The sequence below is a fragment of the Macaca fascicularis genome, chromosome 8, assembly GCF_037993035.2.
Source record: "Macaca fascicularis isolate 582-1 chromosome 8, T2T-MFA8v1.1".
Taxonomy (NCBI): Eukaryota; Metazoa; Chordata; class Mammalia; order Primates; family Cercopithecidae; genus Macaca; species Macaca fascicularis.
Window position 1 is genome coordinate 110449613 of NC_088382.1, and position 11625 is coordinate 110461237.

At 42.9% G+C, this 11625-nt stretch overlaps 1 long non-coding RNA gene and 1 pseudogene across 1 annotated transcript; one reads left to right on the forward strand and one right to left on the reverse strand.

Annotated features, from left to right (window-relative positions):
- Positions 1-1699: 1699 nt before the first annotated feature.
- LOC123575444 (U4 spliceosomal RNA) lies at positions 1700-1832 on the reverse strand (annotated as a pseudogene).
- A 2047-nt stretch (positions 1833-3879) lies between these two features.
- Positions 3880-5437, forward strand: LOC135964785 (uncharacterized). Its single transcript, XR_010577421.1, has 3 exons — positions 3880-4040; positions 4197-4307; positions 5188-5437. It is a non-coding gene; the product is annotated as an uncharacterized lncRNA (long non-coding RNA).
- The last annotated feature ends 6188 nt before the right edge of the window (positions 5438-11625 follow it).

The window sequence follows — 11625 nt, forward strand, 5'->3', positions numbered from 1 at the left end:
TACTGTCTGTGACCTGTTAGGAAGTGGGCCACACAGCGGCAGGTGAGCAGCGGGCAAGTCAGCATGACCACCTGAGCTCCAGCTCCTGTCAGCTCAGCGGCAGCATTCAATTCTCATAGGAGTGTGAACCCTATTGTGAACTGCGCATGTGAGGGATGTAGGTTGCGTGTTCCTTATGAGACTCTAACTAATGCCTGATGATCTGAGATGGGACAGTCTCATCCCAAAAACATCTGCCCCACTCCCCCACTCCCCCACCACCCACTGTGGAAAAATTGTCTTCCACAAAACCGGTCCCTGGTGCCAAAAAGGTTGGAGACTGCGGCTCTAGGTAACCAAAGGCATGCATTTCCTCCATCCCTATCCTTTCTTTCAAGGAAGAAAGAAATGAGGGAGACAATGGGCCTATTTTCTAATCCCATTAAATTAGTTTGGCAGAAATTAGTTTGATCATATATTGTGTGTTTAATTAAAAAAAAAAAAAATCCCAGTGACACATCTTTTAATGCCCCTGTGGGTGAAGAAAGCAAAATTCTGTAAAATATTTGAAGAAGTTTGTTCTGAGCCAAATGTGAGGCCCATGACCCTTGACACAGCCTCAGGAGGTCCTGAGAACATGCATCCAAGGTGGTTGGGTTACAGCTTAGTTTTATACATTTTAAGGAGACAGAAGTTCCAGGCAAAGACATAAATCAACACATGTGAGGTATGCATTGGTTCAGCCCAGACAGGTAGAACATCTGGAAGCAGGGGATTTCCAGGTCATAGGTGGATTCAAAGATTTTCTGATTGGTGATTGGTTGAAAGAGTTAAGCTTTGCCTGAAGAGCTGAGTCAGCATAAAGAAATGCTTGAATCAAGATAAGGGGGATTGTGGAACCCCAGATTTTTGTTATATAAAGTCTCTAAGTAAGCTTCAGAGAGAATAGATGGTATATGTCTCTCACTGGGCCTTGAAAGGTATCAGACTCTCCAAAAAAGTCCTGGTAAGGGAAGGAGATTCTCTAGAGAATGCAGATTTTCCCCCACAAGAGATGGCTTTGCAGAGCTATTCCAAAATATGTCAAAGAAATACATTTGGGGGTAAAATACTTTGATTTCCTTTAGGGCCTGTTATCTGTCATGTGATGCTACACCAGCATCAGGTTGGAATTTGGTATCTTGTTGCTACAAATAGTCTGTTTTGTCAGTCTTATAATCTCTTTGTGAATGTTCATGCTGGTCAGTCATGTGCCTGAACTCCAAAGGGAGGAGGGTGTAGCAAAGGATATCTGACCTCCCTTCCCATTATGGCCTTAACTAGTTTTTTGAGCATTTGTTTTTGGATTTTCTTTGTTTGTTTTGTTTGTTTGTTTGTTTTTTGAGACAGAGTCTCACTCTGTCCCCCAGGCTGGAGTGCACTGGTGTGATCTTAGCTCACTGCAACCTCTGCCTCCCAAGCTGAAGCAATTCTCCCACTTCAGCCTCCCGAATAGCTGGGACTACAGGTGTGAGGCACATGCTCAACTAATTTTTGTATTTTTAGTAGAGACGGGGTTTCACCATGTTGGCCAGGATGGTCTCGACCTCCTGACCTCAAGTGATCCACCCGCCTCAGCCTCCCAAAGTGCTGGGATTACAGGCGTGAACCACTGCACCCGAGTTCGGTTTTTGTTTTTTGGGTTTTTTTTAACATATTTTTTTTTACTAACAAAGTTCAGTCTCTGGAGAGACTGTCAAAAATTGCCAATGCTGACTATGTTTCAAGACATCATGGCAGGGTGCTGAGAAGAGTTTTCCATTAGCAATAATCACACCTCAGGTAAACCTCATTGGCTGCCATTGCACAAAGCTTCCTCAGGTTTTCTTTGGGATCCTCTTGGCCAAGGGGGGATCCATTCAGTGGTTGGGGGTGCTTAGAATTTTATTTTTGGTTTACTCCCACAAACTTTGTAACGTTCTTTCCTTCCTTCCCCTTTGTTTATTTATTTCAGCCCTAGTAATTTTCTTTTTTTTTTTCTCTCTCTCCTTTTTTTTTTTTTTTTTTCTCTTTTTTAGACAGAGTCTCGTTCTGTCATCCAGGCTGGAGTCCAGTGGCATGATCTCAGCTCACTGCAACCTCTGCCTCCCGGGTTCAAGTGATTTTCATGCCTCAGCCTCCCGAGTAGCTGGGATTACAAGCATGCGCCACCATGCCCAGCTACCTTTTTGTGTTTTTTAGTAGGGATGGGATTTCGGTATGTTGGCGAGGCTGACCTTGAACTCCTGGCCTCAAGTGATCCTCCTGCCTTGGCCCTCCAAAGTCCTAGTAATTCTCTTTTTATCAGTTTTAATTCTTATTGAAGCTATCTACAATCATAAGAGTCAAATCCAAGGCTTGTTACAAAAATTAGCAGATCTCTCTCCATTTCCTGATCTCTAAACAGAACCACTTTCAAATCTCTAATTTTATACTATATTCTATAATTTTTCAGTTTCAGGTGTAGATTGTCAACTTCTTGCGACAGAAAATAAGGCCTTAACTTTCTCTCTCGCTCTCTCTCTCTCTCACTCTCTTTATTGCTCACATACACACATTCATGCTTTCTGCCTTCCTCTCTTCCCGAAACAATTACATCAGCTTTGGTTAGACACATATTCAGTGTTGTACTGGTCAAGTCTAATCAGGAGTTAGAAACCACAGCGTAATCAGTACATAGAAAGTTTAATACAAAGAGTTATTAACTACAGTATAGATTATCTATCAAGGGGGAAAGAGGACTGTAAAGAATGCCTAGAGGTGGGCACGTTTGAGAGACCAGAGTACGCCTCCCCAGAGTACAAGGGATTAACGAGCTGAAGACACTTAAGAAGAAACAGATGCACCAGAGCGCTCTGCCCTCTGTTGGGGCTTGGAAAACAATGCCCTGCAGTACGGCACTTTGGCAGGCTGAGTACTTTGATCTAAAGGAGACTGGAAGGCTCCAGAAGCAAGTTCTCTCTGATCTTTTCTGTTCTATCTCTCCTCCCTCTTTTTTCCCCCAAAGCAAGTCATGGAAACCAGAATTCCACTTCCCCAAGGCTGGTTATTAGAAACTAGATCCCGTCTTCGCCAAAGCAGGCCTTAAAAGGAGACATGTCACTCTCACCTCCCCCATCTTTCTGTGCAGGAGCTGGACATAAAGACATTCTCCGACCTGCCTTGCCTAATAGTTGGTCATGAGACTCCCATTCCAGAGGGGTCCTGCCCTATCCCAGAGCAAGGAATGCTGCACAGAGAAGCCAAGAAGAATCTGAACATACGGGCCTTGCTGGGTCTCCCTACTCAATCCATTATCATTAGATCATATCGTTGTTGTCCAGTCACATTTCTACATGCCTGTCCATTTTTTATTTGACTTAAGCATAAAAATAGACAATTTTCCCTGGGTCTTTAGGACTTTATTTCCGAAGTTTCCTGTGTCATGTAAAACTTTGATTAAATAAGTTGTGTTACGCTTTTCTCCTGTGAACCTGTCTTTGTTGTAGGAGTTGGAGCCATGATCCTTATGATGGGTGAGGAAAGGGATCACACCTTTTCTGCCCCTGCATTCTCCTCTATTTGCCTAAAAGCAGAATATAGATCTATATAGAAAAAGGGCATCTGTATGAGTCAGTTCTCCAGGAGGACAGAACTAATAGGATATATGTGTATATAAAAGAGAGTTTACTAGGGAAGATTGGCTCACACGATTACAAGGCAAAGTCCTACAGGAGGCCGTTTGCAAGCTGGAGAGAAGGAGAAGCCGGTAGTGACTCAGTCCAAGTCCGAACGCCTCAGAACCAGGGAAGCTGACAGTGCAGCCTTCAGTCTGCAGTTGAATACCTGGGAGACCCTGGGAAGCCGCTGGTGCAAGTCTCAGAGTCCAAAGGCCAAAGAACCTGGTGTCTGATGTCCAAGGGCAGGAGGAGCAGAAGCAAGCAACCAAAGTGGGAAGAAGAAAGAGAGCCAGAAGACTCAGCAAGCAAAGTTGCCCCACCTTCTTCACCTGCTTTGTTCTGGCTGTGCTGGCTGCCACTGGATGGTGTCCACCCACACTGAGGGTGAGTCTTCCTCTCCCAGTCCACTGACTCACATATCAGTCTCCCCAACACCCTCACAGACACACCAGAAACAACAGCAGCCAGCTAGCATTCCTCAATCCAAACAAGTTGGCACCTAATATTAACCATTACAGTATCCTTCCTTGTTCTCTAAAGGTTGCCAGTGGGCCAGATGTGGTGGCTCATGCCTGGAATCACAGCACTTTGGAAGGCTGAAGCTGGTGGATCACCTGAGGTCAGAAATTTGAGATCAGCCGGGTCAACATGGTAAAACCCTGCTTCTACTAAAAATACACACACACATACACACACAAATTAGCCCGGCATGGTGGCAGGCCCCTGCAGTCCCAGCCACTTGGGAGGCTGAGGCAGGAGAATTGCTTAAGCCCAGGAGGCGGAGGTTGCAGTGAGCCGAGATCGTGCCATTGCACTCTACCTGCACTCCCACCTGGGTAACAGAGCGAGACTCCCTCTCAAAATAAATAAATAAATAAATCCATAAATAAATAAAAAAGGGGCTGGGCGCTGTGGCTCACGCCTGTAATCCTAGCACTTTGGGAGGCCAAGGTAGGCAGATCACTTGAAGTCAGGAGTTCAAAACCAGCCTGGCCAACACAGTGAAACCTTGTCTCTACTAAAATTACAAAAATTAGCCAGGTGTGGTGGTGGACACCTGTAATCCCAGCTACTTGGGAGGCTGAGACAGGAGAATCACTTTAACCAGGGAGGCAGAGGTTGCAGTGAGCCGAGATGGCGCCACTGCACTCCAGCCTGGGCGACAGAGCAAGACCCCCATCTCAAAAATAAATAAATAAATAAATATTACCACTGAAGAAAGCTTTAGACCCTCTTGACCTGGAGATGAAGCCAGAGGAATTTATATGAACGAGTTTTACTAATCATCCTTTATCTGCCAGTTCTTTGCCTTTCCTCGAGTTGCTGCCTGTAGAAACTCAAAGTCCTTTTCCTTTGTCTTGTCACTTCTCTAAAAATGTACCGTTCTTTGTTAAAGATGCTAGCTAAGCTGGAATTCAAAGACACCGCTTTGAGAACTACTCATTCTCTGTGTATCTCCCATGTGTTATGAAGAATATATGTGAATACACTTCTGTTTGCTTTTCTTTTGTTCATTTGCCTTCTGTGACAGAAGTCCATGTCTACTACAAACCTGTGGGGGTTCTTTCCCCCCACACGAGGACACTCACCGGAGGAACGACCCTCCCTGAGGCTGGGACGGCACAGAAGTTTTCTGGGTTGCTCCAGGCCACAGCTACTGGACAAGAAGAAAACACCACTCCAAGGTACAGATGTGTAGAAAACCATGGCCAGGACTGGCGAGCGGAAAGCACCTCTCTGGAGGACTGGCAGGCCAAGGCTGGGAAGCCAGCGGGCCAAGGCTGGGAAGCCAGCAGAGGCACCCGCATGATTCACTGGGGATCACTCCTGGGAAGGCTGCGGGAACTCTGTGGGAAGTTATCTATCAGGTGCTGCTGGATCCTAATGGAGCTGCCACTGGATCTTTGGTGGCCGCGTTGGGGACTGTAGGGAGAGGAGCGAAAAGCAGCAAAACCCTGGATGGTGGAAGCGTCCGCCTTCCTCCTTCAGCGTCCGCCTTCCTCCTTCAGCGTCCCTCCAACGCCCTCTACTGACGATGCTTTTAACGTCATGCCAGCTGCAAAGGAGAAATAGTCAAAGGACCCCGAATTTCACAGGTCAGATGGTGCAGTGTGAATCTGGAGAGGCAGCAAATTGATGACTGGCATAAGTGATTACCTTTTATGAATCTATTAATGTTATTGACAGCTGAGTCATGTAACATATTACGACTACTTCTCTTTCCCTACTTAACTTTTTGTTTTCTCTCGGATTAAAAATTGGCTTTATTGTTTTTTTTTATTTAATTATCACCAATCCCCAAACCCTCCCTAGTTATGTAAACTTCCCCTCCCACAGGGGAACAATAGCCTCAGTCTTCATTCTGGCAATATTTGGGGCCGGGACTATGAGGCAGGTGAGGGACACATGGCAGTGGAGACCATCATCATTATTTGAGGAAGTTTATGCATCTTCAGCGGGATCCCCCAGTGTGGTCTTGTGGCCAATTCACAGAAGCCACTGGCTTGGAGTCTTTCCTCTACCATCTCCTTTCATCTCCCTAAGGGTGTTCTTACACAAGTTCTACCCACTCCTTCATCAACCCACTCCTCTCCTGGCTTCTCATCATTACATTGATTGATTGATTGAGATGGAGTCTTGCTCTGTCACCCAGACTGGAGTGGAATGGCCCAATTTTGGCTCATTGCAACCTCTGCCTCCCAGGTTCAACCGATTCTCCTGCCTCAGCCTCCCCAGTAGCTGGGACTACAGGCATGTGCCACCACACCCAACTAATTTTATTTTTATTTTTTTATTTTGTATTTTTACCATGTTGGCCAGGCTGGTCTCAAACTCCTGACCTCAGGTGATCTGCCTGTCTCAGCCTCCCAAAGTGCTGGGATTACAAGTGTGAGCCACCACACCTGGCTGAAGCACAAGTTTTTTAAAGTTCAACGATCTAAATAGGTTTCTTCCATGGGTAGAATATTTTTCCCCATTTGTTTTGAAGATCAAATAACTTTAGGATTCAAAAGAATGTGAAAGTCTTAGTACACGCTCAGATGAGTTGATCTTAAATTGCTATTCATGGAAAGCTTTTCAAGTCTGAAATATTAAGGAAACTCACTGTTTCCTTTAAAAAAAAAAAAAAGCTGGCTTTAGTTGTTGGTCTTTACTGAATGAATGGATTTTCCAGATAGACAAAAAATAGTTTTCTATTACTAGCACAGAAAGGGAAGAAATAAAGTGAATTACAAGAGGCCAGCATTCAGATGATGGCAAATCCAGGGCCCTAGTCTTTGATTAGAGGCTTAAGTGCTTAGAACCTATTAGAAGTTGTATTTGAAGAATAAAATAGTAACCAAAATAGTTTAAGTGGGTAAAAAATGAGTCAGACCTCACCTGAAATTTCAGAATGGTTAAATGTGGATGTAAAAGAAAACAAATGTATGAGAATTTAAGAAGAAAGTATATGTACATGTTTATAAATCTTAGATGAGGGAAGTCTTACTAAGCTAAACATATTGAAGCCAAAAAGGCATCAAAGGATTGACATAACCTGGGCAACGTGGCAAGACCCTATCTCTACAATAAAATTAAAAACTTAGCTGGGCGTGGCAGCCTGTGTCTGTGGTCCCAGCTACTCAGGAGGCTAAGGCAGGAGGATTGCTCAAGCCTGGGCGGTTGAGGTTGCAGTGAGCCATGATTGCACCACTGCACTTCATGCTGGGTGACAGAGTGAGACCCTGTTACAGAGAATAAATAAACTAAAACAGAAGATTGATAGATATGAGCACACGAACATCCAACATCTTCCATAAAACCTGTTTATGGACTAAATGTTTGTGTTCCCACAAAATTCACATGTTGAAGGCTTTACCCACAATGTGATGGCATTTGGAGTTGGGTCCTTCGGGAGGTAATTAGGGTTAGATGAGGTCCTGAGGGTGGAGACCTCGTAATAGGATTAGTATCTTCATAAGCAGAGATGACAAAAGGCCCTCTCTCTCTCTCTCTCTCTGTCTCTCTGTCTCTCTCTCTCGCATGTGAGGACACAGTGAGAAGGCAGCTATCTTCAAGCCAGGAAGAGAGCCCTCACTAGAAACCAACAATGCTTGCGCGATAATCTCAGATTTCCAGCCTCCAGGACTGTGAGAAAATAAATTTCTGTTGTGTGAGCCATCCAGTCTATAGTATTTTATTACGGCAACTGGAACAGAGTACTACATAGTAGCCTAAGGAAAGTTTAAAAACTAGAAGTGTGGAAAAAAGTGTTTGCAACCTATGTAATTGGCTACATGTTTACAACTCCAAAATTTATAAAAATTTTAAAATAAATCAGCTAGAAAAATACAAATATCCCAATAAAAAAATGAGCAAATGACACAGAGAGCATTTATGAAATAACTGCGAATTAACAACAAACAAAATAAAATGTGTTCTATATCATTACTGTGATGGCGGGAATAGCCCTTGAAAGATGTCCATATCCTAATCTCCAAAACTGAGTATGTTGCCTTACATGACAAAGGACCTTCGCAGGTGTGATTAAGTTAAGGATTTTGAGATGAGAGGATTATCTTAGATTATCTGGGTCAGCCCAATGTAATCACAAGGGTCCTTATAAGTGAAACAGAAAGTCAGAAGAGTCCAAGTCAAAGAAAGAGATGTGATGAAGGAAGCCAAGATTGGAGTGCTGTGCTCTGAAGACGGAGAAAGGGGCCACAAGCCAAGGAATGCTGGTAGCTTCTAGAAGCCGGAAAAGGCAGGGGAAATGAATTCTCTTCTAGAGCTTCCAGAAAGGAATACAACCCTGCCAGCATATTGACTTCAGCCCTGTAAGACTCATTTGGGACTTCTGACCTCCAGATCTGTAAGATAATAAATTCGTGTTGTTTTAAGTCATTAACTTTGTGGTAGTTTGTACAGCAGCAATAGGATACTAATACAGTCACTAGATAAGGACATCTAAATTAAAGGAATGATATGTATGCTTTTAAATCAGTATAAATGAAAAGTATTGGTGTGGCAGAATATAGGCACATATACTTTTGGTAGAAATGTAAATAAGTATGCCCTTTCTTGGTGAACAACAGTATTTATCAACCTGTATCAGATCTTTAAATGGGCATCTTTCACCTAACAACTTTATTTTTCTTTGACTATATTCTAAGCACCCGATTTCCAGTTGCATTTGTAGTGAAACTCTTCCTTCACACAAAATCGAGCAGAGGGAAGTGCATCTGTAATTGCCAAAGCAGTGTTAGGGGCTGCAGCCCTGAAGCCTGGCCTCCACCTCACCCCTGCAGAAGTCCCTCAGGCATTTCCAGGGCTCCATGCAACACACTTGAAGAATCACTGTCTTGGGGGAATAACCGGACAGGCAAACAAAAACTCCATACAAGGATGTTTATCACAACATTGTTTCCATTGCAAAAAATTAGAAATCACCTATATGCCTCCCAAGAAAAGTGACTTGTTAGGAAAAAATATTCAAAATCACTAATCATCAGGAAATGCAAAACTATAATGGGATATCACCTCACCCCTGTTAAAATGGCTATTATTGAAAAGATGAAAGATTAAAACTGTTGGACTAGGATGTGGAGAAAAGGGAACCCTTGTACACTATTGGTGGGAATGTAAATTGCTGTAGTCACTATGGAAAGTAGTATGGAGGTTCCTCAAAAAATTAAACATAGAACTACCATATGATTCTGCTGGGTATAGATCCAAAAGAAATAAAATGAGTATGTCAAAGACATATCTGCACTCCATATTTATCGCAGCACTATTCACAATAGCCAAGATATAGAATCAACTTAAGTATCCCTCCACAGATGAAGAAACAAACACAGATATGCAGACACACACACACACACACACACACACACACACACACACACACACGATGTAATACTAATCAGCTTTTAAAAAGAAGGAAATTTCTTTTTTGACAACATGGATGATCCTGAAGGACATGCAAAGTGAAAAAAAGCCAGGCACAGAAAAATAAATATCTCATGATCTCACCTACATGTGGAATCTAAAAAAGTGGCACTCGTTGAAGCTAAGAGTGGAATGGTGGTTGCCAGGGGCTGTGGGGTGGGGAATGGGGGAGATGTTGGTGAAAGGGTCCAAAGTTTCAGTGAGGAGAAATAAGTTTAGGGGCTCTATTGTATAATGTGATGACTGTAGTTAATAATGTATACTTGAAAGTTGCTAAGAGATTTTTATGATCTCAAAACAAAAAATGGTAAGTATGTGAGGTGATGAATATGTCAACTAGCTTGATTTAATACTTTCACAATGTGTGTATATATATATATATATCTATATATATATATATATCTCAAAGTATCACATTGTAGCACAAATATTTACAATTTTTTTATATTATTTTATTTATTTATTCTTTTTAGACAAAGTCTCATTCTCTCCCCCAGGCTGGAGTGCAGTGGTGTATCTCAGTTAGCTGCAACCTCCACCTCCAAGATTCAAGCAATTCTCCTGCTTCAGTTCCCAAGTAGTTGGGATTAAAAGCGCCTGCCACCATGCCAGGCTAATTTTTATATTTTTAGTAGAGACAGGATTTTGCCATGTTGGCCAGGCTGGTCTTGAACTCCTGACCTCAGGTGATCTGTTTACCTCGGCCTCCCAAAGTGCTGGGATTACAGGTGCCAGCCACCATGCCCAGCCAATATATACAATTTTTATTTGTCAACTATACGTTAATAAAAAATTTTAAAAAGTGACTTATGGCTGAGCACGGTGGCTCATGCCTGTAATGCCAGCACTTCGGGAGGCTGAGGCGGGTGGATCTCCTGAGGTCAGGAGTTTGAGAGCAGCCTGCCCAACATAGTGGAACCCCATCTCTACTAAAAATACAAAAATTAGCCAGGTGTGTTGGCAGATGCCTATAATCCCAGCTACTAGGGAGGCTGAGGCAGGAGAATTGCTTGAACCCGGGAGGGTGAGGTTGCAGTGAGCTGAGGTCACACCATTGCACTCCAGCCTGGGCGACAAGAGTGAAACTCCATCTCAAAAGAAAAAAAAAGTGATTTGTTATGATTTATTCATAAAATAGAATACTATGCAGCCATTAAAAATGTTGAAGTATGCCTATATTGACATAGAAAGAGTTATGTAATTTATTGAGAGGGAACATTATGTTATAAAACATCTTGGCATGGTAGGATTCGTTTCTGAAATATGCATACAAATGTGTATAAATTATAAAGATACATAAAGAGATAGGATTAAAGCATTAACAGTAATCATCTCTGGGTGGTGGAATTAAATTGATCTTCACTTTCTTCTTAACTTCTTTGTGTATTTTCTATATTTTGAAAAAATCTATATTGTATATTCAGAAAAAAAGCTGATTATACCATGAATAATGAATGAACAAAAAAAGGAATAAATGGCATGTGTGTGTATGTGTGCAAGTGCATGCATGTAAGAGAGGGAGAAAGAAAGAGAACAGAAATGGAGTCAGAAATTTATCTTCATGAGCTTAGGTAGCTAATGGAGTGAGATATAAACATATTTTATGCGACAAGGTGTGAGCAAAGCATTAATGTTGGGTATCTTCCATTCGCCCCTGTAGCTCCACTTTCTCCCTTTCTCTTCTGCTCTGCTCTTGGTGAGGTTAGCCCATGTGGACACCATCGACATCTCCCTTGCCTCTTGGCTTCTAGTTGGGTTTCCCATGGGGATGCACCAGGAGAGATTAGAAAGTGGGGGTGAGATATACTCCCCAAGCTCCCTCTCTATGTCAATGCCAAGAGTGTGCTTTGGGCTGCACATGACCTCCTTCTAGCAAAGTCCACAGCTCCTATCTGGAGGACCTGGCCCTGAAGCATCCTCTCTGGGTTCCCCCCTCTCCCTTTTCAGGTCTAATGGTGAAGTTTCTTGCTTTGGTTAACCTCAGGGTACAGCATGATCCCTTGATAGTTTTGGTAAAGCCTACCTATAAATGTGTAAATTA